We start from the raw sequence: 25047 nt of genomic DNA, 5'->3' as shown, positions 1-25047 counted from the left end.
CACCCCCGCCCCCCCTCTCAGTTGTCTTCTGGTTATTTGAACTGTCTAACAATTGGTATCAAATCTCTAGTCCTCTCTACAGAATCTTAACCACTTGACGAAGATCCTATGGTGACTAACAGTTCAAGTTCATCCAGTTCATTTGGAGCTATCTTTTGGAGAGATATTCCTAGGCTTGATGGAACAAATTACAAAGTATGAAAGATTTAGATGGAGACTCATCTGAGATGTCTTGGCAAGGAGATTTGGGAGATAACAGAGAATGGTATTACACCTCATAATCCAACATCTAGAAACCCTCCTCTGGAAAACTTGGAAAAGGAGCAAGAGAAGCCCTCTTGTGTGCACTTTATGATCATAAAATAATGGGATTAACTGACAAATTATATGCAAAGACTATATGGGATAAGTTGGAGACTCTTAATGAAGGTGACCCTACTGTGAATATTGCTAAACTTGATGGTTACCGGGTGGGATATGAAAACTTGAAGATGGAAGAAGGTGAAAGGATTACTGCATTCATGGAAAGGGTAAATGAGACTATTATGGGAATTCAATGTTGTAGTGGAACTCTGAGTGAAGATGAAATAGTTTCTAAAGTTCTGAGAGCCCTACCATCATCTTACAAGATGAAGACTACTGCTATTTTTGAATTGAGAACAATGGCTAATACTTCTGTCAAAAGAGATACCTTGGTTGGAAAATTATCTGCTTTTGTGCTTGAAGAATTTGGACCTTCTGGAGTTGTGAAGTCTGAACCTGCCTTTCATGCATCTACATCATCAACCGACAAGAAAGATTGGAAATCTTTATATGAAAAGGAATTGGATGATATGAAGAGAGAAGATGATGAGTTTGAGAAACTTGAAGCCCTATTTTCTAGAAGAGTACCTAAAGGACTGATAGGAAGTAAGTATGAAGGAAAAACACCTTTTAAATGTTTTGCATGTAATAAGATAGATCATTTTGCATCGAGATGTCTTGAAAGGAATTCAAGATTTGAAGAGAGAGCTAGAAGATCTTTTAAGCCTACCCTGGATATCAGAACAAGTATAAGTATAGGAAAAACAAAGATAAATAATGCTACATAGTGGATGAGGAAGGTGTGACTAATTCTGATGATGAACCGACACCTGACTCTGATAGTGGTTCCGGCAATGGAAAGGAATGGGTGTTCTTGGCTATCAAGGAAGATGTTCTGGCACTGGAAGAGAATGTACTTGAAGAGAAGGCACTTGCTACTAAAATTGAAGATAAGGATGAATGGGTAATTGACAGTGGATTTTCACATCATATGAGTGGAGATAAAAGGAAGTTTCTATCTTTGCAATAATTTGATGGTGGTCTAGTTAGGTTTGGAGATGACAAAGCATGTATGATCAAGGGAAAAGGAACTATATCATTGGATGGTAAGCACAATATTGATAATGTTTATTTTTTTGAAGGTTTGAGGAATAATCTTTTGAGTGTAGGACAATTGGTGGATAAGGGATTTCAATTACAATTGAAGGATAGAAAATACAAAATCATTAATAGATCTAGTTTGGAGATTGCAACTGGTACACAGATAAAAGGTAATATATTTCATTTGAATTTTGGTGAGAAGACATGTTTGATTGCACAAATTGATGAGAGTTGGATATGGCATAAAAGGCTATGTCATGTTAATTTTGATTGCATTGTTAAGATCAATTCAACTAAGGCAGTTAGAGATATACCTAAGATTGTGAAGCCCTATAATCCGGTATGTAAAGAATGTCAAATGGGTAAACAGGTCAGAACCTCTTTTAGGAGTATACAAGATAAATATAATGATGTTCTTGGTCTTATTCATACTGATTTGTGTGGCCTTGCTAGAGTTAAAATTTTTCAAGGTCATAGATATTTCATGCAAATCATTGACGATTATACTAGAATGATGTGGGTTACTTTTCTAAAGGAAAAATCTGAAGCATTTGAAAAGTTTAAAATCTTTAAGGCTAAAGTGGAAACTAAGATAGGATTGAAGATTAAATGTTTGAGGTCAGATCATGGTGGAGAATTCACATCCGATGAGTTTAATAACTTTCGTGAGAAGCATGGTATAAGAAGACAATTCTCTGCTCCTCAAACACCTCAACAAAATGGAGTTGTGGAAACAAAGAACACAACTATCTTGGATGTTGCTAGAACAATGATGATGGAAGCTAGTCTACCTCATATCTATTGGAGAGAAGCAATGAGAACAATGGTTTATACATTCCACATAGTACATATCAAAGGAGAAACCGGTAAGACACCTTATGAATTATGGTTTGGCAATACACCTACAATTAAGTATTTTCAGAATCTTTGGTAGTAAATATTATATCAGGAGAGATGATATCATTGGCAAATTTGATCCTAGATATGATGAAGGAATTTTTCTTAGTTATTCTAATGAAAGAAAAACATATAGATTTTATCAAGAGATTGCTGAAAATTGTGGAGTGCTAATGTCAAGGTGGATGAGCTGAATAAAGGTCAAATCAGAGTTTATGAGCAAGAACTGGCATTGGAAATGATCATATTTGAACCGGTAACACCTTTACCGAAACATAATGTTGAACCACTTACTCCAAGAGTATCAAAAAATTCAACAGTAACTGAAGAAATGGGAAGAGGAACAGAGAGTCAAAAGACTCCTAGGTATGTGAGACTGAATCATTTAGAAGATCAAATCATTGGGGATAAGAACAATGGAGTGATGATAAGAAGAAGACTGGCAAATAATAAGGTATGTTTAATTTCTCAAGTTGAACCAGTATTAGTAATTAAAGCATGTAAAGATGAATGTTGGTTGAAAGATATGTAAGAAGAATTAGATCAGATTGAGAAGAATAACACATGGACTTTAGTTCCCCGGCCTCAAAATAAGAATGTTATTGGAACTAAATGGGTTTTTAGGAATAAATTGAATGAAGATGGTCAAGTTGTAAGGAATAAAGCTAGATTGGTTTGTAAAAGATATTCTTAGAAGGAAGGAATTGATTATGGAGAGACTTTTGTACCTGTAGCTAGGATTGAAGCTGTAAGATTATTTATTGCCTATGTTGCATATAAAAACTACAAGGTTTATCAAATGGATGTTAGGTGTGTACTTTTGAATGGGGATCTTGATGAGGAAGCTTATATTGAGCAACCTGATAGTTTTCACTTTTAGATGATAAAAACATGGTTTGCAAGTTAAGGAAAGCTTTATGTGGATTGAAACAAGCACCTAGAAAGGTTGGATAAATATCTTTTGAAGCTTGGTTTTACTAAGGGTAATGCTGACAGTAATCAATATTATAAGGTCATTGATGATGATATACTGATTATTGAAGTATTTATTGATGACATTATTTTTGGAGGTGAAGATAAGTTGTGCATGGAATTTTCTAAGGATATGGAGAAAGAATTTGAAATGTCTATGATTAGGGAAATTAATTTTTTCTTAGGTTTGCAGATTACTCAGATTGATAAAGGTATTTTCATCTATCAAACTAAGTATGCTAGGGAATTGTTGAAGAAATTTGGTATGGAAGACTCTAAACCGATAAGTACTCCTATGGTTACAAGTGATAAATTGACAAGGAAAGATGTTTCTGCACCAGTAAATCCTACAAAATACAAATCTATGATTGGAGGTCTACTTTATTTGACTCGGACTAGGCCTGACATAATGAATGTTTGTATTGCATCAATATATCAGAGTGATCCTAGATAAAATCATGAGACTGTGGTGAAAATGATTTTTAGATACTTGCAAGGTACATCCGAATATAGTTTGTGGTACTCTAAGGATGATGACTTTACTTTATGTGCATATATAAATGTTGATTGGGCTGGAGATCTTGATGACCGAAAAAGTACTTTCAGTGGAGCTTTATTTCTTAGAAAGTAGTTGGTTTCATGGATCAGTAAGAAATAGTCATGTACTTCTTTATCTATTGCTCAAGCTGAGTATGTTATTGTTGTTACTAACTATACACAGGTTTTATGGATGAAACAAATGTTGAAGGGTATTAAAGTGCATTGCACTGGACTGATGGTCATTCACTATGATAACTCTGCTGCTATTGACATATCAAATAATCTGGTATTTCACTCTAAGACAAAGCACAAATCTATCAAGTATAACTTTTTGAAGGAGAAGGTGGAAGAAAATGAAGTTAGACTGGTTTATGTGAACACTAAAGAGCAGATTGCAAATATTTTCACTAAACCTTTTCCTAAAGAATCATTTGAGTACCTGAGAGATAGGTTAGGGGTTTCTGCCCCTCTGGTAGAGAGCTGATTGATGCTTTTTGGCATCAGTCTAGTATACATTATCAGAGATATCATTCATTTTGGCACTGATGTCGGGATGCTACTACTCAGGGAGAGTAGTTATCGTTGTGATTAAGTAGTTTATGGTTTTTGCTTTGATATTTTTGTCAAATTTCTGGCATTGATGTCAAAGGGGGAGAGATATATATATGAAAAATAGAGCTTTACAGATATATCATTCACTGGGGGAGTTTGGTATTTGTTTCAAAACTTTAGTGTTGTATATTTGAGTGGGAGATTGTTGGTTGTCTTCCATTGGGGGAGACTTGTTTGGCATTTCTTGGTACTTAGATTTTTTTCACATCTAGTGTTGCCATCAATACCAAAGGGGGAGATTGTTGACCATTTGGAGGAATTGATTATGTTGCATTGATGTTTTGTCATTGATGTCAACACTAGTTATTTTGGACACTTTATCGGCACCCTTCGGGTCTCGGTAGGTTGTGTGGTTTCTGGTTGGATTGGATCTGGTATGATCTGGTATGGTTTGGTATGTTTGGGTTATGGAATTGGCTTATTCATGATACTCGGGTTCATGTTCAATCAGTTGGTTTTTGATTTGGTGATCGGATGCTATCATGCTTACTGGCAATCTTGGTTTGTGGTTCCGGTGAGGGTTTCACGGCAGAGCTTTATTGAAGATCCTTGATGATATGCATAAGTGGTGTTGGTGCGGCTTCTGATGGAGATTCAGGATGTTGATGGTGATCATGTTCGAGACTTGGTGGATTGGGATCATTGCTTTAGTGTGTGTGGACCTAAATTGGGTCCCGGTTTATCTAGGTTATGGAACGACTTAATGTAACATGTGGATTGGACCTCTCGATGTGTTTTTGAGATATCTTATGGGTTGGATACTATTTGTTTGGTCTTAGGCCAACATGTTTTGTAATTATGTAATTGATTGATTGTCTGGTGGCCAACCTGATTGTTTATGGTCGAGGGTTTGTATATATATATGATGTAAGATCTCATTGTAGATCATATTAGGATATAGGAAAGGGATATGTGTGGATGTAATGAGCGAATAATGTAATAATAATTTAGGCAGAAGATCTAGTCGATCATTGGTGGTCGAGTTGGGTTTATGTAAGAGGATTTAGTCCTCTGGTATTGAGCTTAACCGAAACTGTACTCAGGCATATGGGATGCTATCTTTGGAGTTCATTCCTTCTTCCAGATTGTAGTCTGGATTTCTATGTAGTCAGTGAGACTCCTTTTGTAATGAGCAGTGTGCTCTAAGTTGTTGGCATTCCTGCAAGTGCAAGTGCATGCCCCTCAATTGTAATTCCCTTTACTAGGTTTTCCACGTATAAATCTTGGTGTCATGTGGATGGTATTTATTCTCTAATTATTGTTTATGCTTAATTGGTTTATCTACTATTTCAGTATTTGGTTTAAACATTATGGTATTAATTTTTTGGGTTCCGGCATTAAATTTTTAATTGCTTAATGTTCCGATAATCTAAGACACCTAATTCACCCCCCTCCCCCCCCCTCTCAGTTACCTTCCAATTATTTGAACTGTCTAACAAGATATTTCAGAATTTTTGGAAGCAAATGTTATATCAAAAGAGATGAGGATATAAGAAAGTTTGATGCAAGATGTGATGAAGGAATCTTCTTGGGTTACTCTACTAAGAGAAAGGCCTACTGGTGTTACAATAAGAGGTTGAGAAAGATAATGGAAAGTGTAAATGTGAAGGTTGATGAATGTCATGAGAAGTAGATCAAAGCATGTGGATATGAGTTTGATGATCAGGATGTTATTTCAAAGCAAGTTCATACTAAGAACCTAAAGCATAATGTTCTGGTAGAGACAATTAATCCAGATATTGCTGCTACCAGTGAAGAAGTTCAAGAACTTGAGAATCAGAATAATCAGAAGCCTCTGAGGTATGTAAGTTTAAATCATTCAGAAAATTAGATTATTGGTGATAAAAATAAAGGTGTGATGACTACGAAAAGGATTGTTGTTGAAGAGATATGTTTGATTTCCAAGTTTGATCCTAAAGATGTTGTTGAAGCTTGTAAAGATGAGAATTGGATAAAAGATATGTAAGAAGAGTTGAATCAGATTGAGAAGAACAATACATGGGAACTTGTTCTAATACCTAAAGACAAGAATATGATTGGCACTAAATGGGTGTTCCAAAATAAATTGAATGAAGTTGGTGAAGTAGTAAGGAACAAATAAAGATTGGTATGTAAGGGATACTCACAGATGGAAGGAATTGATTATGAGGAGACTTTTTCTCCGGTAGCTAGAATTGAAGTTGTTAGATTACTTCTTGCATATGCTACTTATAATAATTTCAAGGTATATTAGATGGATGTGAAGTCAGCCTTTTTGAATGGTGATTTGAAAGAGGAAGTCTACATTGAGCAACCAGATGGATTTTCATTATCAGATGAAGGAGATATGGTATGCAAATTGAATAAAGCACTCTATGGACTTAAACAAGCTCCCAGAGCTTGGTATGCTAGATTGGACATGTATTTGATGAAGTTGGGATTCTGTAAAGGTACTGTTGATAGTAATTTATACTTTAAGGTTGTTAATGACAATATTTTGATTGTTGAAGTTTTCTTTGATGAAATTATTTCTGGAGGAGATGATGATTTGAGTAAGAAATTTGTTGATGATATGCAAAAGGAGTTTGAGATATCTATGATAAGTAAGATGAAATTCTTCTTAGGGTGGCAGATTACACAAACTGATAAAGGCATTTTCATTTCTCAATCCAAGTATGTGAAGGAATTGTTGAAGAAGTTTGTGTTAGCTGACTCCAAACCTGTTGGAACTCCTATAGTGACTGGATGCAAGTTGTCCAAGCATGATGAATCTCAAAAAGTCAATCAGACCTTGTATAGATCTATGGTTGGTGGAATACTATACTTTACTTAGACTAGACCATATATTATGCATGTTATTTGTCTTTGTGCAAGATTTTAGGCAGATCCTAAAGAAAGTCATGTTACTGCTGTGAAGAGGATTTTTCAGATACTTGAAGGGGACAGTTGACTATGGCTTGTGGTATCCAAAGAATGACGATTTATTGTCATGTGCCTATATTGATGTTGATTGGGAAGGTGATGTTGATGACCAAAAGAGCACTATCGATGGAGCATTCTTCTTGGGAAAGAAGTTAGTTTCATGGGCAATTAAGAAGCAAGATGTTATTTCTCTATCTATTGTAGAAGTTGAATACATTGCTACTGCTAGCAACTGTAATTAGGTAGTTTGGATGAAGCAGATGTTGAAGGATATTAGAGTTATTTATGATGAGCCTACTGTTATATATTATGATAATTCAAGTGCTATTAATATTTCCAAGAATCTAGTACTGCATTCTAAAATAAAGCATATATCAATCAAGTATCATTTTTTGAGGGAGAAAGTCAGTTATGAAGAAGTCAAATTAGAATATGTATCTACAAAGGATCAGATTACAAATATCTTTACTAAGCCTTTGCCTACAGAGACATTTGTATATCTGAGAGATAAGTTAGGGGTTTCTACCCCTCCTGATGAGAACTAGATGCATTGAGATGCATCAATTCGGTGGACTTCACAATCTTATCTTCTTATACAGATTGATGATTGGGTGCTACTACTCAACCGAAGTAGTCGGTCTGTGATGTTTAGATTTGTGAGATTGTTCTAAGGGAGAGAGATTATCTGGTAAAAGGGGAGAGAATAATGACCTATATGTGTCTTTGGCATTATTGTCAAAGGAGGAGAGAAGCATATGAAAAATAGCCTTATCTTGGAAGCTTTGTGTGCATGATCTTAGGGGGAGATTGTTGGTGTTGATTTCTTTCTTTGCATTGATTTTTTTTCACATTCATATGTTGCCATCAATGCCAAAGGGGGAGATTGTTGGACATTGTTGCTACTAGGATATGTTGTTGTCATTGATATCAACATATTCCTGTGTTTGGTGTTTTGGTGATTGCAGAGAGTTTATTTGGTTGGTTTATCTATTTGATACAATAAATCAAGCATGGTGAATCAAGTATGAGTTGGTTTCATGATGGTATGTGGTGATTTGATCGGGTTATGGATTCCAGTATGAGGATTGGTTTTTTAGTGTTCAGTGTTGCAGTGTGGTAACTGATCCGTTGTGCTTCAGAATAATTATATCTTGAGTTGTGGATTTGGGAGAGTGTTTTGGATGTTCATGTGTATCTTCAATTTAGATGGTTCATGATTTGGTGCTCTGAAAGTTATCTTTCTAGTCCCAGTTGCTATTGTTTGAGTGTTCTTGAATATTAGCGTGTTGATCAATGAAGATTTGGTTAAGTGGTGTTGGTGCATCTATTGCAGATGGTTCTAACATTTTTTTTGGTGTTTCTTAATTGTTTCCTTTTTGTTTTTCTGGTCCGCATTGACAATTGTGCACATTATTGAGGATTTTATGGGTTCAGTGATGTTCTTCGTGTTATGCGACATTTTTGGTGGTGTAGCGTGTTGCAGATGATCTTGGCAAGATTTCTAGTGTTGTTGCGTGTTCGGGGATCTGATTTAGGTCTATGCTATGTCATCTTGGCATCGTATTGGTCTAGTGGTTGATTTATATACTGTGTGATGTAATTTTGTAATTAGGTCTGGAGGGTTGAGTCGAACTTGTAGTCAAGCTTGATGATTTGTATAAATAGGTGTTACATTCATGTAATCTGGTGATTGGTGGTTGTTAGAGGTTGTGTCTGCATTATTAGAGAGTGGTGTATGTGTGAATAAGTGAATTTATCTTTCAGTATGAAGTATTGAGCAGAGAGTGCTTTAGAGTAGACAAATGTGCTTAATCGGAACTGTCATTAGGCATTTGAAGATGCAATTCTTTCAGTTCAAGCAAACCAAATTGTTGCTCGAATGTTATTGTAAGGTAGTGAACCTTCCCTGAGGGTTGTATCCTTCTGAGTCATTATATTTTAAGCAGTGAGCTCTAGGCAGTGTGCTTGAATGCATGTGCATTCCCCATTGTAATATTTACACATATTACTACAAAGTATCATCTTATTGTGGGTAGGTTCCCACAGTGGTTTTTCCCTTAATCGGGTTTTCCACATCAAAATATTGGTGTTGTGTGTGTTACTATTATTATGTTCATCTTTGTTCTTATTGTTGTTGATCAAATATGATATTGTGCTTAATTTGTTTAATCCAGTGAAAACCGATTCACCCCCTCTCATTTTTTCTTCATTGTTGTTGCCAACAAACCTCTGGCTCATTATTCATACTATGCGCTAGCTTTTGAGCTCCCATCATCAAAATATTCCCCATCCAATCTCTGATTACAAGCCTTGTTCCTAAAATATCCTTTTTGCCCTTTGAAGCACCATCAAAATTTGCCTTATACCATCATTGTTGTGGTACTTCTGTAATGTCCCCATTTTTCCAGTGATCACTTAAGAGTCCTAGATTCGCTTGTCACCCATCTCCACAGGTGAAATTCAGTGTTTGGAGATGATTGGCTAGCCAAGATTGGGTTTACACTTAGTAATTGTTAGCTTTGGTAAGCTAATTATAATAAAACTTTATAATATTATGTTATAAAGTGACTTTTTCTAAATTTAAAAAAAAGTTAATTAAAAGTAACTTTATAAGTTACTTTATCTTGGAATAAGTAAATTTATATTTAAAGTTACACTGCACACTTCCCTAGGAGGTTTTAATAACTTAAAAGGTTGTTCTAATTTCATGATGAAGACCCCCCCTCAAGATGTTGCCTCATTAAGAGAGAGAAAGATTCCAAGGAATCTTTAAAAGATGCCACAAGGAGTTCGATTTAGGCTTGAAGTTGTATATGGTGAAAATGGATAACAATAATAACAATATTGAAAGACTAAATGGATTCAACCACAAAACCCTAGCCTAACAACAACAAAGATCCACCATAACATATGAAGATTACATAAGACAATGCAAATCAAATGAAATCACAAAGATTATACCATCACATGTCCAATAGGGTTTGGATCTCCATTCTTCCTATCTCCATTGATCTTGATTGATATATTTGCTCTCAGATTTTATGTGTGCACAAGAGCTCAACAAAGAACAGAAATGTGGTTGCAAGTAGGATCGCATATGAAAGATCGAATGCTAGGTTGCTTCAATAGAATGCATAGGATGTGTGTAGATTGATTGGAAATGATTGATTAGGGTTGATAATGAAGGAAGCATCTCCTTATATAGAAGACACTATATGAAATGGAGGGATAAGATTGAGAGGTGTAAAAGGAGGTTAGCTATGATTAGAGGGTAGGTAAAAGAAATAATAAAATAATGAAAGGGGTAGGTAGTGTATGAATTAAGAGATGAATGGCATGTGTCATGGGTAGAAAAGGTTAATGAATTAATTAAATAAATAAAGATTTATTTAATTAATAGAAGAAGTGGGATAATTAAATAAATAAGATATTTATTTAATTTAGAAAAAGGAAAATTTAAATAAATAAATGTATTTATCTAAATGAGAAATAAGGCTAGAAGAGGATAAATGAATTAATTAAATAAATAAGGATTTATTTAATTAATAGATGAATTAGGCTAAAGTAATTAAATAAATAAAGATATTTATTTAATTGGATTGGACAATTTTGGGTGTCTACATTTTGCCCCTCTTTGAGACAATGCAGCTTGTCGCGCTGTTTCAAAGAAGATAATATGAACTGATACAAAGTTGCCCCAAGATGGGAATGATATGCCCCCTTTAGAGATTGGATGAAAAAATGTCTGAAAAGATCATAGACAATCTCTCGATAAGAAAGATGGGATAGAATGGACTGATCGGATAAAGTGACAAAGTCACAAGATAATGAAGATTGACTCAGGAAACGAGGGCTAGGGCAGTCTATAAGATAGACCACGAGGGAAATACATCCTCATTGTCATCTACACCTCCAAGAGATTAGAGTGCAGAGAGAGAAAAGAGTAGCAGTAGTCAGTAGCGATGGCTTTGGTTCACAGATTTGACTACGTTCACCGATTCCAGAGGCCAGCAGAAGCAGGAGAGCCAGTAAGTACCACAAAACCTCCTTGTACTTTGATGCATTTATTGTTGTCGTTAATGCATGCTAGGTAATGTAATAAATGCACGTTTATGTCAGGAAAATGTGTTTGTGTCCAAAAATGTGAATTTGTGTCTTCTAGGTCAAATCGACAATTCTGTGATGAACATACGCTGTCGATTGGATAAGCTGCTGAGAGGATACACTCAAGCAGGTCCTCTAGGGAAAACTAGGATAGCAAATAGGGCTAGGATTGACAATTCTATGATAGAACATACGTTGCCAATTAGGAAACTACTCAAGAGGATTCACTCAAGCATAGGCCCTAGGATAAGATAGATCAAGGCACTTTGTGATGAATAGTGAGTACCAAGATATAGTACTTTGTGATGAACAGGGAGTACTAAAATATGAGCAGCACTTTGTGATGAACAGTGAGCGCAAATGTGAGCAGCACTTTGTGATGAAAAGGGAGTGCCAAACACGTAGTACTTTGTGATGAACAGGGAGTACCACTAGGATAGAAGCAACACTTTGTGATGAACAGTGAGTGTCACTAGGACTGAGATGATTGATTTGTGTGACTGCAGGAGTATTTTCCTATGCTGGAGTCATGGGAGAGATTCCCATCGACTCAGAGGTTGCGACCTGAGTTGACAGCCAAGGACCGAGCTGAGATTGAGGCTATGGGATTGAGACATATTTTGTATGTGCCTGAGTTTTGGGCGAACATGGGATTGCTGACTGCACTGGCGGAGAGATGGCACTCATAGACTTGCACTTTCCATTTGTCGATTGGTGAGATGACAGTCACCTTGAAGAATGTATACAGGATTCTACGGATACGGATCGTTGGGGAGCTGATTCTGTACAATCGAGATGGAGATAGGGAGGCCCTGAGATGAGTGTTTCAGGATCCAGGACTAGATATGAGGGCTGGACACATGGCATGGGACACGATGACACAAACAGGATTAGCACTACCAGTAGTATTGGTAGGAGTGATCAGTGGGTTCCTTTGTCTGGATAGGGCAACACGAGGATTGGCTATGGGATCGGGGAGGAGGAGGAGAGGAGGAGGATTAGACAACTAGGCTCAGGAGACAGAGGGGATAGGAGAGATGATCATGGGGCGGGTCCTTCCAGGGCTCAGACTCCGTCGAGGCTAGCCGACTCTGAGGGAGGGAGTTCATCGTAGCCGTAGAGGGCTCCCTATGTATCAATTTTGTACCATTTTGTATGATGATGTAGACACCTTCGGGTGATTTTGTAGCCATATGATTTTGACATCATTGTATCATGACACTTACGATTATATATATGAGATGATTCATCTTTGTGGCAGCTATATGCATGTGTACCTATGTGATGTATGTTTCTATGTGATGCTTATGATATGGATGCAAATATGTATATGATGCAATGCAATATATTTTTTTGTTCTTTTATGTTTTATATGTGTATGCATGATGCAAATGTGAATGTATGTAATGCAAATGTAAATTGTACTAATAGGTGTTGTGTGCAGGATTTGATGTAGTTGTGATATCTATATGTATGTATGAAATGCTTATATGTGGTAATGCAGGTGCAACTACATGAAATGCAAATATTTTTAGCATGTCATTATACTCAGTCATGTGATAGCAAGCTATGGGGGCTCGAGAAGGACGATGGAAGTCAATCAAGAAAGAGGGATGGAAGAAAGAAGATATGAAAGTGAAAGAGCTTCTTGTGCATTATCATCATTGAGCTTTATTATGGCGAGTAGGTTATGACAATCGAGGCATATGTTTGACCCAAAAAGTCATTGTACCTGTTTGCATGGAGATAAGACAATCACAAACAAGGAATGCCCCCATTCATACTAGACTCTCAGTGTCCTCATATCCTTGGACAAGTCATAGCATTACTAAGAGACAATCCGCAGACAGCAAAAGAAAATAGGTGACGATACCCCATCCTCGCCTTTCTAGTCAAAGACATCCCAGAGATAAAATCTCTAGTCAGAGACGTCCTGGAAAAGCTAAAAGACATGTCACCAGAAAGATAAAATCAAAAGAAAACCAAGACTCGACACCAACATCCACTATAGTCCTCAAGTTTTAGTGTCTCTTGTCACTTGTATAAGTCTTATTTGATTGTGGTCACAATGTTTACTTTCACAAAAAGGATAGATAGCACTGAACCATATGTTGTCTGAGTCTGTTGAAAGATTTGATTTTGTTGAAGCCCATTGTTGCTGCTGTCTCATCTGAAACTAACTGAATCCATGAAACTGATACTTTATTATGGAGAAGATGAAACTTTATTGCCGATTAGCGATGCAGATGTTGCTTTATTACGAATTGGGCCCGGATAGACTGAAGGAAGCTGGAAGAAACTGTACTCCTTGAAACATGTGATGTTCTCAGTTCCACACCCATCACTAGACATAGGATTTGCCTTAGCCATAGATAGGATCTGATTTATTATGGATGGAAAGGGAGGTGAAAAGGAAGGTTATTATGAATGGCAAACCAATCTTGGGTAGATCAAAAACAAGCCATGATGGGAAATGGGTAAGTCTATTATGAATGGAAAGGGGTGAAAAGGAAGGTTTTATGAATGGCTAACCAATCTTAGGTAGATCAATAACAAGCCATGATGAGAATAGGTAAGTTTATTATGGATGAATTGGTCGTGAGTGTGTGCAAAGTGAAAGGATGAAAGTGAATCCTGAAGGAGGGAGGAGCAATGTCTCTACGCATGGCGCTGGTGACCCAGTTTTCACCATGGTACTTGCCCAGGGCGCCACCGAAGTGGTTTTCACCGTTGGACGAAATTATTTCTCTTTACTTTTTTCGATTTTTCAATGTTTTTTTTTTGTGTGTCACAAGGTGCTTGTTTGTCAGGTTTTCACCAAGTAACAAGTTTTTTGTTTTATAATTTTTTTTGTATTTTTGAAATTTTTGAATTTTTTTGTATTTTTTAAATTTTTTATTTTTTTTGTATTTTTTAAATTTTTTTTTTTTTTGTATTTTTTGAATTAGGATATTCCAAAGAGCTATGTGTAGAACCTGGGAAGGTGAATGCTATTGATAGGATCCTCCAAAGGTTCACCTTCTGTAGTTGAGAGTTGATATGCCCCAGATCCATATGTTGTTGTAATGATGTAAGGACCAAGCCAATTTGGTTCGAACTTTCCCTTCTTCTCGCTGTCTTGCTGATTTTTGGGATTTTTTCTGAGAACTAAGTCACCCACCTCAAATGTGCGAGGCTTTATCTTATAATTGTAGTTGCATTGTTTCTTGACTGAATGATGTGTAGTTCGAGTGACTGTCTTCCTTGATAAAGGAACTGAGATAGAATTACTAGTGTGTGGACTACGTAGGCCCATATGCATGTCACCTAAAGAAGTTTGGGCATCCCTGACAACAAAGTCCTACGAGGAAGCTCCTTTAAAGGTCCATGATGTATCACTAGAAGGGGATGGATGTGTGGAACAAGTGGATGAGTTATGAAGGCTTATGATTGTGAAAAGAAGTGAAAGTATCATGATATGATGGAGACTTAGGATCAACAAGTATGCTTTTTGACTTGAAATTTTAGAACTTTTGCCCCTAGTTATTTTGATATTAGGGGAGATCATCTCTTGTTCTTTTTCTTTCATAGGATTTTTATCCTTGACTTTGATTTTTGCAGAGTCCAATAGCTTTTGATTTTGATTTGAACTAAAGGACTTTTCTTTATTTTTGACTTTTAGATTTTTCTTTTCAAAGCTTGATTCTTGATCCCCAATGACTAAGGGCTTTTGTGATTCTTGTTTATCCAAGTCTAGAAGTGGAGTAGAAATGGAATGAGTGGATGATATGGTAAAGCTATGTGAGTTCTCAAGAGGGATGGTGATACACTCAATATATTCTTTGTTGGAACCACTCATAGGACTACTAATATCAAGAGGTGATTGCACCACTAGAGGAGATTTGCATTCAGACTTAGTAGCCACAACACTAGGTGGTTCACACCCATTTCCTTGGCATTGCAAATTGTTTATAGATTGTTCCTGTCGACTGAATATCTTAGGAGATAGTGGGAGTTGATCAACATGAAATATATACTCACCGCATCTGGGGTCTTTAATCTTGAACTTTTCTTTGATCTCTGCTTGTTTTGATATAGAAACTTTCAATGATTCTGGATCCACATATGCTGATGAAGGAATAGCTTCTTGATTGGCTGGAATTGTTATTTCTGATCTAGGTTGCAGATTGTTGCAATATATGAATGGATTTGGGTCAACATTGATGGTCACTTCAACTCCATTGTGTGGGAACTTGATACATCGATGATATGTAGATGGGACTGTGCTCATCTCATGAATCCATGGGTGTCCCAGCAATATGTTGTATGTGAGCTCTAGGTCTAGGACTTGAAAAACCACATCCTTTGTAACCGGCCCTACTCTAAGAGGTAAGGTGATTGTTCCCTTGGATGAACGCTCTTCATCATCATATGCTTTGATGGTAATTTTGTTTGTAGAATTCACAGCTTTGTTGGAATATCCCAATTGTTTAATAGTGCTCAATGTACAAATGTTTAGACCTGCTCCTCCATCTATCAGGACTCGTTTGATTCTATATTGTGTATGAAGGCTTCAATGTGTAAAGGTGCATTATGTGGCTGACTTACAGAGGCATCATCGGCTTCTGTGAATGTAAGGGAGTGTGGAATGGAAAGGTATCCCACCATGGCTTGAAACTGGTCCATGTTTAGATTAGTAGGAATGGCAGTTTCTCTCAAGATTTTGTCAAGAATGGATTTATGTGCGGGAGATATGCATAAGATTTCAAGTATGGAGATGAGTGCGGGTGTCTTCCCTAACTATTCTACAAGGTCATACTCAGGTTTGGTTGATGAGGAAGCAGTGTTTTTAGATGGAGCACCTTGCAAAGTGAATTTACCTCGATGGGTTGTAACATGACATTCAGAGGTAGGTTCGGAAGAAGATCCAATGCATTTCAGAATGATCTTGGGTCTCTGGGTAGAATTCTCAAGGGTTTTGTCCTTGATGATAATGGTAGAGACATAATTGTCCATCTAGATGTGATTGATGGTTGAATCATAGTTATAGGATGCTCTTGTATAGTTGGTTTGGTCATCTGTGGCTTTAGCTTTTCCTTTGTCATGTTTTGGGAATGGTTCCTTAAACATCTCATGTTCTTGATTGGATGAGTGTCCTTCAATCTCAATGTCACCTCTATCAATGAGATCTTGTATGATGTTCTTCAGTCGATGACAATTTCCTATTTTATGACCCTTGCTCTTATGAAATTCACAATACTCATCATTATTCCACCAATTTGGTTTAACCTTTGGTTCATATGAAGGCAAATCTGGAATTGTTATTATTTTGTTTGCCACTAGCTTTTTGAAAACTGACTCAAGTGGTTCTCCGAATGGGGTGTACTTCCTTCATGATTTGGAAGTTGTTTGAGTATTCACTTGATTGTTTGTAGAACTTAATCCAAAAAAAACAATTTTTGGTCGTACCGTGTTGGCATCAACAACACCATCATTGATTGTGTTCTTGTTTTTATTCCAAAATCTTGGCTTGTCTTTTCCTTTAAAGTCATCTTTGTTTTCCTTGAATATCTTAATGACTCCTTGTTCAATTAGGACCTTCTCTATTGCTAAGCCTTTTTCAATGATGTCCTTGAAGGTGGACAAACAAGCTTTCCTTAAGTCATAACCAATCTCTTTGTTAACATTTTTGGTGAACATTTCTACCATTTGTTTTTGTGGAATTTCACAAGAGCATCTGTTGGCTAGATTCCTCCATCTTTGTAAAATTGATGCAAAAGACTCTCCCTCTTTTTGCTTGGTGTTGCACAAAGTAGTGACTGATATGTCTATCTCTATATTGTAGGAGAAATGTTGAATAAATGCCTCTGCTAAGTCACCCCATGACTTAATTCTAGGTGGAAGTTGGGAGAACCATTCCATAGCTTGATCGCCTAAGCTCTGTGGGAATAATCTCATCAAAGATATCTCTTCTGCTGCTATCTCAATGCAAGCTGTGAAAAACTATCTTATGTGTGCCTTAGGATCCCCTTTTCCTCTATACTTATCAAATTTAGGCATCACAAAGTGTGTAGGAAAAGGAGGCATTGGAATGCTCTTGTCAAATGGATAAGGACATATGTCTCTCATTGTGTATGTTGGCTTCGGTGTATTTATGGCCTCCATTTTCTTTTGTAAGTCCCTGATTTGTTGCTCCAAATTGCTCTTAGGTGGAGATCGACTTCTTGGACCATACCCCATGCTTGAGGCACCAATTGGAGGAGAAGCATGTTGCATATATGGATGACATTGATCATACACATGTTCATATGGAGGAGGTCTATAGTGATGTTGCATATATGGACCACTTGGTATAGATTCATGTTGAGGAACAAAATATCTATTTTGTCCATGTATACCATACTCTACAGGCATGTCATGTTCTAATGTGTTGCCCCCAAATTTGGCATGGGGTTTCCTTGTGTCCAAATTTTGAGCATGCCTTTGAATATCCAATTGCTTTGGTGGCTGATCCTTAGTATTGATATGTGATTAAGCATATTTCTCTGCATAAGACTTCCATAATGGTCTGCGAAGGTGAGTATCATGTGCTTGACCATGTGTATGTGGGACCTTTGGTTTTTGAAACAAAGATGATGGTGATTCAGGCACAAGATGTGGTCTTCTATTGCCTCCACTATTAGGCTTCCTTTGATCCATGTTGGAGTGAGGTTGTTGCAAAGGTCGATTTTCCATTATTTGAGACATGTCAAAATCATGAGGTATCTTGGCTCCACTTTGTGCCATCATTTGTAAGAAGTATTGTCTATCCTTCCTCATTGTTTCCTCAACCAATCGATTGAAACGGGGATCCATAATGGATTCTTCCATATTTACTGAATGTACTGAAAAGTTGTCCATATCATCATTGTGTGTATCATTGTTGTTTGTAGTGTCCATGTTCTCAACATTTGGAATGTTTCTATAGGCATCCATGTTAGGTAATGTAGTATGATCAGAATTGAAAAAGATATCATTGTCATACTCATAAGAACTCATGTTTGCGGACTCTTGAGCCTCTCTAGTTTCTCTCCTAGATTTTTGAAGATGGGTTTCAACCATGAACTAGGTATTGACTGAGATGTGTGAGACTAGATGAAAATGGAAAAAGTATGGAAGACCAAGGGTTGGATGGAATGTAAATGAATCTAAAGTGTACTTGCAATGTCCAAAGTGTAAGACCAAGTATGTATGTAGTAGAGTAGGTGTGACTTCCAAAGAGAGGATAGTTTCTCTTGATGAGGTAAGTTGACCTTGACTCTAAGTAAGACCAAATGAGACCCAAAGGTGATAGACCTTGATGAGGGACCACTTAGCAAAATGTTGTTGTATGTAGTGTGTAGACAAAGTATGACGAGGACAAGCAAGTGACCTTTTGACTCAAGTTTAGACAAATGTAAATGTAATGTAAGGTGTAAAGCAATGATAGACTTTGTGAGACCCAAAGATAGGTTGAATGCTAGATGAAAACCTGAAGAGATAGCTTAGGAAGCTCAAGAATTTTGAAACTGATTGCTCTTGTTTGTTGGACTGTAAATTTTTCCAATTTGTGAAGTTGTTGTTGTGACCAAATCTGAAATTTGTTTGACTATTTTTCATGACAAGGGGACACAATGTTGATGAGGACTCAATGTTTGCAAGTGTCTAGACTCAAAATGACTCAAAGAAAAGTGTGTTGTTTGATGTAAAATTTGTTTTGCATACACTTGAAGACACAAAAGACATAATGTTTTGATGTTTGGTCTTGAATGTTTGATTGTTCAAAATAAGACAAGCACAATTCTTATGGCTGGCCAGGATAATAGTTGTTGATCCCACATGAGGTTTTACTCCCGAGGCTACGCTATTCAGAGCGGATACTTAGATGCTTGACCTCACTGGCTCCACCCTTGGCACTCACTTCTCAGGTCAGCCAAGCATCGGTCCCCATGAAAACTCTCCGTGGCAAACTTTGTATCTCTACTAAGAACCGTATGTGTGTGGGCCGCTACCAGAGGTCCGACCTCCTGCCTCAACAACTAGAAGGATTTTGGCTTCTAAAACAAAAAGGTGCTAGTAAGGGCATCCGCTCGTGTGGCCATACATGCGGCACTTTTAGCTTTGTAAATACAGAAGACTCCCAACTAGTAGGGGTTACGCCCTACAACTGATCAAATAAATTTGATCAAACGGGTTTATGGGGAGACATAGTGTCGGTATGAACTAATTAGCACACGTTATCCATAGTTTTCACCATGAATACAGTTGTTTATAGTGGTTCAAAAGAGGTGGGTTTTCCTCACTACCACTTGGGTCATTCTCTTCTCACTAGTAGTCCTAATGACCACACGGGAAGACAGGCCCTCTAAAGATTAAACAAAAAGAGCCTATTGCTCAAGACACAAAAGACAATGGTTCAATTTTAGTGCACCAATTGAAGTGTTTGCTAATCTATGAAAACAAGGCACACAATAAAAATCCAAAAACCCTTGCCAAGGACCTGCAACAAAGATTTATTAGTAGTTTGGATTGTTTGAAATAATCACCCCTTCCTGCAAGCACACAAGTTAGGTAAATTTTAGATCCAAAAGACTTTGTGAAATAGGGGCCTTCAACAATGCATTTTGTTGACCAATTCAAATATTTGATTCATCATAAAAAAAAGACCACCTGTAAAATTTCAAGAGATTTCCAATGTAAGAAAATCCAAAAAATTTGCTAATTTGCTCCAAAAATTAATTTTTTATGAAAAATAATAAAAAATTCATATAAAATGCAAAATCGATCCAAAAAATCTGAAATTTTTACTAGAGAGTCGTGATGGTCTTCCAAACCTGCATAAAAAAATTCTGCAACAAATCCAAGGAGTTTGTGAGATATGAGTAAAATAATGCAAACCCTAATTTTCAAAGATCTGATTTTTGAGGAATTATTTTGCATCAAATTTAAAATCACAAAAAATAGATCCTGTGTATAATTTTGAGAGATTTCCAAAAATGTAAGAAAATCTGAAAAATTCGCTAATTTGCTCTCAAAATTAATTTGTTATGAAAAATCATAAAAAAATTCATATAAATTGAAAACGTGATCCAAAAAATCTGAAATTTTTATGGAATCCTTTTGATACTTTTCCTAACTTGCACAAAAAATTTGATGCCAAAATTCGAAGTTGTTTGTGAGATCTGATCAAAATAAGAAAAAACCCTAATTTTTAAAGATCCAATTTTTAGGGAGATATTTTGCATCAAAATTAAAATCACAAAGAATAGATCTTATGTATAATTATGAGATATTTCCAAAAATGTAAGAAAATCTGAAAAATTCTCTCATTTGCTCTCAAAATTAATTTTTTATGAAAAATCATAAACAATTCATAGAAAATGAAAATGTGCTCCAAAAATTCTGAATTTTGGATTGAGAGCTTCTAATACTTTCTTCAACCTGCAAAAAAACTTTGGTACAAAATTTCCAAGCCCTTTGTGAGATATGATCAAATCTCTCCAAGATCTTGATTTTGTGTCCAAAACCCTAGCTGCACAAGATTATTCTCCAAATTGTTTTACAAAACAACAATATAGGGTTAGAAAAATCTGCAAAAAACACAGATCTAACAAAAATACATGTCCCACGGGGCATGCCAAAATTTATATGGTGAAAATGGATAACAATAATAATGATATTGAAAGACTAAATGGATTCAACCACAAAACCTTAGTCTAACAACAACAAAGATCCACCATAACATATGAAGATTACCTAAGACAATGCAAATCAAATGAAATCACAAAGATTATACCATCACATGTCCAATAGGGTTTGGATCTCCATTCTTCCTATATCCATTGATCTTGCTTGATATATTTGCTCTCAGATTTTATGTGTGCACAAGAACTCAACAAAGAACGGAAATGTGGTTGCAAGTAGGATCGCATATGAAAGATCGAATGCTAGGTTGCTTCAATAGAATGCATAGGATGTGTGTAGATTGATTGGAAATGATTGATTAGGGTTGATAATGAAGGAAGCATCTCCTTATATAGAAGACACTATATGAAATGGAGGGATAAGATTGAGAGGTGTAAAAGGAGGTCGGCTATGATTAGAGGGTAGGTAAAAGAAATAATGAAATAATGAAAGGGGTAGGTAATGTATGAATTAAGAGATGAATGACATGTGTCATGGGTAGAAAAGGTTAATGAATTAATTAAATAAATAAAGATTTATTTAATTAATAGAAGAAGTGGGATAATTAAATAAATAAGATATTTATTTAATTTAGAAAAAGGAAAATTTAAACAAATAAATGTATTTATCTAAATGAGAAATAAGGCTAGAAGAGGATAAATGAATTAATTAAATAAATAAGGATTTATTTAATTAATAGATGAATTAGGCTAAAGTAATTAAATAAATAAAGATATTTATTTAATTAGATTGGACAATTTTAGGTGTCTACAGAAGTGTTAAAAGAGGTTTGTATGTATCATTTTGGCATTATTGAAGATTGTTAGTTTTGAGAGCCATTTGGTATTTTGCAAGTCTGCAACGTCTTTTGCAGGAGTCTGAACTGAATTTGGAGACAGAATCCTTCAGATTTGGGTGAGAGGACAAAATCTCCCTCATGTTTAAACACATCGATTTGCTTGGAAAGCTCATAATTTGCCAAAAAGGGTCAAAAGTCAGAGATTGACAGCATTCGTAGTAGGGTTACAACTTGATTATTAGATTTGAGTAGGTATTTGGAGATTTTTCAGAGTTTTATAGCATTTTTGGGCCATCCGTACTATTCCTAAGCTAGTTGTACCATCCTTGGAAGCCTAGGAATTGCAAATAAATTAATAAGAAGGGTTTTGGAGCAACTATTACTTGTGAAATCATTGTTAGGAGGAAACTAAGTCATTTTGGTGCTTTATTTGGTGAAACCCCAACATATTTGAATGAAATCAGCAAATTAGTGAGGAAAAGGAAGCAATTTTGGTGATCTCTCCTAGAAAGATTTCAGAATAAGCTCTAGATCAACTATTGATCCCTTCATTTGTTTCTGGTAATTATTTTTTAGAGGAATAAAACATGTTGGAGCTATTGGTTCACATTGGGATCTCATATAGCAGCAATTTCATTCAATAAAGTCGATATAGAAGCCCTCCATGCAAGGCGTTGGACCCTTGGGTAGGCCAATTTAGCATGTTAGTGTTGAAAACCATTTATTCTTGGCATTTGTTAGCTACTATTAATAAATCAGACATTCTGAAATTTAATTTCAGTAGTTGTAATTTGTTCTTAACTAGTATTCCAAATTGCATTCTTTAATCTATCATTCAAAAACCCTCAAAACGCATAAAAACCAAAAAACCCTCATCAAAACCAAGAACTACATTGCTAGTAAAAGATTTAGTTGAGACAAACCAAATCAGATTGTGCCAATATCTCAGTTGGCATCTTTCAACTTCTCACTTTGTTGGGGGCCTTTCAACTTCCCACTTTGTTGGGGGCCTTTCAACCAAAATCGGATTCACCTGATTAGGCCCATGAATGAGCCTATAATTTGTGTGGTCTTTAATCTTAAGTATGTCTAATATTTCTATGAGCTAAAGTTCATTAAATGTAAACTAGGATCCTATTCAAATGTTTTAAACAAAAGCCCTAAATGATATGATTGATTGTAAATTGTAACTAAATCCAGAATATATAAATCACACAACTTGAAATGATAAATCTTAGATCTAAAGATTAATCATAAAGATATGAGAATAACATGAAATCATACCCAACCACTTAGGGAGAGGTACAAGCCAATCATGAAATGGTGATTTCCTATCATCCTCCAACATCTCCTAAAGCTTGCATCATGATCAATGAATTTGAATGTAGCCTTGATCCTTGTTGATTTATTCTTGAATTTGTAGGTCTAAAACTTCACATAAGGCCCAACCTTCACTTCACGAGGTTAGTATAAAATTACACCTTCAATTGATGCTAGATTAATCTCACAAATGAGGAAGGGAACTTACTTATATATTAGACTCTAACTTTGATTTGATTAATTGTTGACTTAAAAATATTATTTTTTTGTATTGGGGTGGTTTTGGAAAGGGTAAGATCAACTCTTTGATCCCCTAAATTTTTAGCCAAAAAGTGTTAGACAAGGTTGCCTCGAGCACCTATGTCTAGGAAAAAGTTGCCCTGAGTGACCCTATCCTGATAAAATAGGCCTAAAATTTTAGGATCACGAGATCATAGGATCTTATTTCTAAAATCACAAGTTTCATGAAAAATTATGATACTTAAGTGGGGGAAATGTTATTTTAAAATTTGAAATAGGGCAAGACTTAAAATTAATTAAAATAATGAAAGGTAAAGGGCACACCTAAAATTAAGGGTGAGATGAGATTTTAAATTAAGATAGGACTCATATTCTTTGATTGATTATTAATTAAATATATATGGTCATATAATGCATAATAAATTAAGACATACTAAAGTGAGTGCTAGAAAAGAATGGAATTGGACACCCTAATTAAAGGTGCATAATTTATGATGCTACATTTATCCCCAACTTTAAGTGTCATATGACACTACATGCATATGCAAACTAAATAATAGAAAAGTAAACATTCACAAAAAAAGATATTCTCAAAGGTGTTGAATGAAGACCCTAATGTAGTAATACTTGCAATACAACATTAGGAACCACATTCTACAGAACCACTTTGTTAGTCAAAATCAAAATAACCTGAATGCTTACTAAGAGTGATGAAATTTGAGGGTGGCTATATGTCCCTTATTTTTGCTTGCTAATTAGGAGGTAGAAATAGGGTGTCATGTATACCACTTAGAAATGTGAAGGATAGGTGATGATAAATGCTTTCAACTAGGTTCTAAATAAATTAAAAATGACTTAGTGAACATTTGGGAAGTTAGAGGACTGAACCATGATTCCAATGCAATAGATGGCATGCAAATCAGAGTCCTCTAGCTCAAGATATGAAAGGATTAGTGAACATTACAATATTAGGGTTTGTGAAATAAAATTACCTTTAAATAATGTAAATTTAATTATTAATTTGTCTTATTCAAATTTTTGTCTTTAGTGCAAAGGGGTCTACTAGGGTTAAGATGTCAAGCTGACATACATATCAACCCTCAAAGGTGGAGGTCCTGAGGTAGGCATTCAAGGAGGATAGCCATATACATGAGGTAGGACATTGAACTTTGCCTTGCATTTGATTTCATTTATTTTGAGTTTTGATTTTCGCACATAACCCTAGGCTATCATGTAGACCCACTCAAATTGGGCTCCATGGTCCTACTTGGGTGTCATGGTTCCATTTGGGTGTCATGGTCCCATTTGGGCATCATGGTCCCATCCATGCACAATGGTCCTATGTGGGTGTCATGGTCCTATGTGGGCACCATGGTTGTATGTGGGTGCCATGGTCCTACATGGGCACCATAGTCCCAAAATGAGCACCATGAGGCACATAGGGGTTATAAATGTGATGATGATGAGAGATACTAATGAAAGTTGATTATTGTTGTGTTTGGAGGAACTTCCCATGATGTGAGAACATACAAGTGGCCTTATCGATGTGTATCTTTAGAGTCAAATTAAAGAGATTG

Source organism: Cryptomeria japonica, chromosome 9 (assembly GCF_030272615.1).
Source record: "Cryptomeria japonica chromosome 9, Sugi_1.0, whole genome shotgun sequence".
Taxonomy (NCBI): Eukaryota; Viridiplantae; Streptophyta; class Pinopsida; order Cupressales; family Cupressaceae; genus Cryptomeria; species Cryptomeria japonica.
This window is presented reverse-complemented; position numbering follows the sequence as displayed.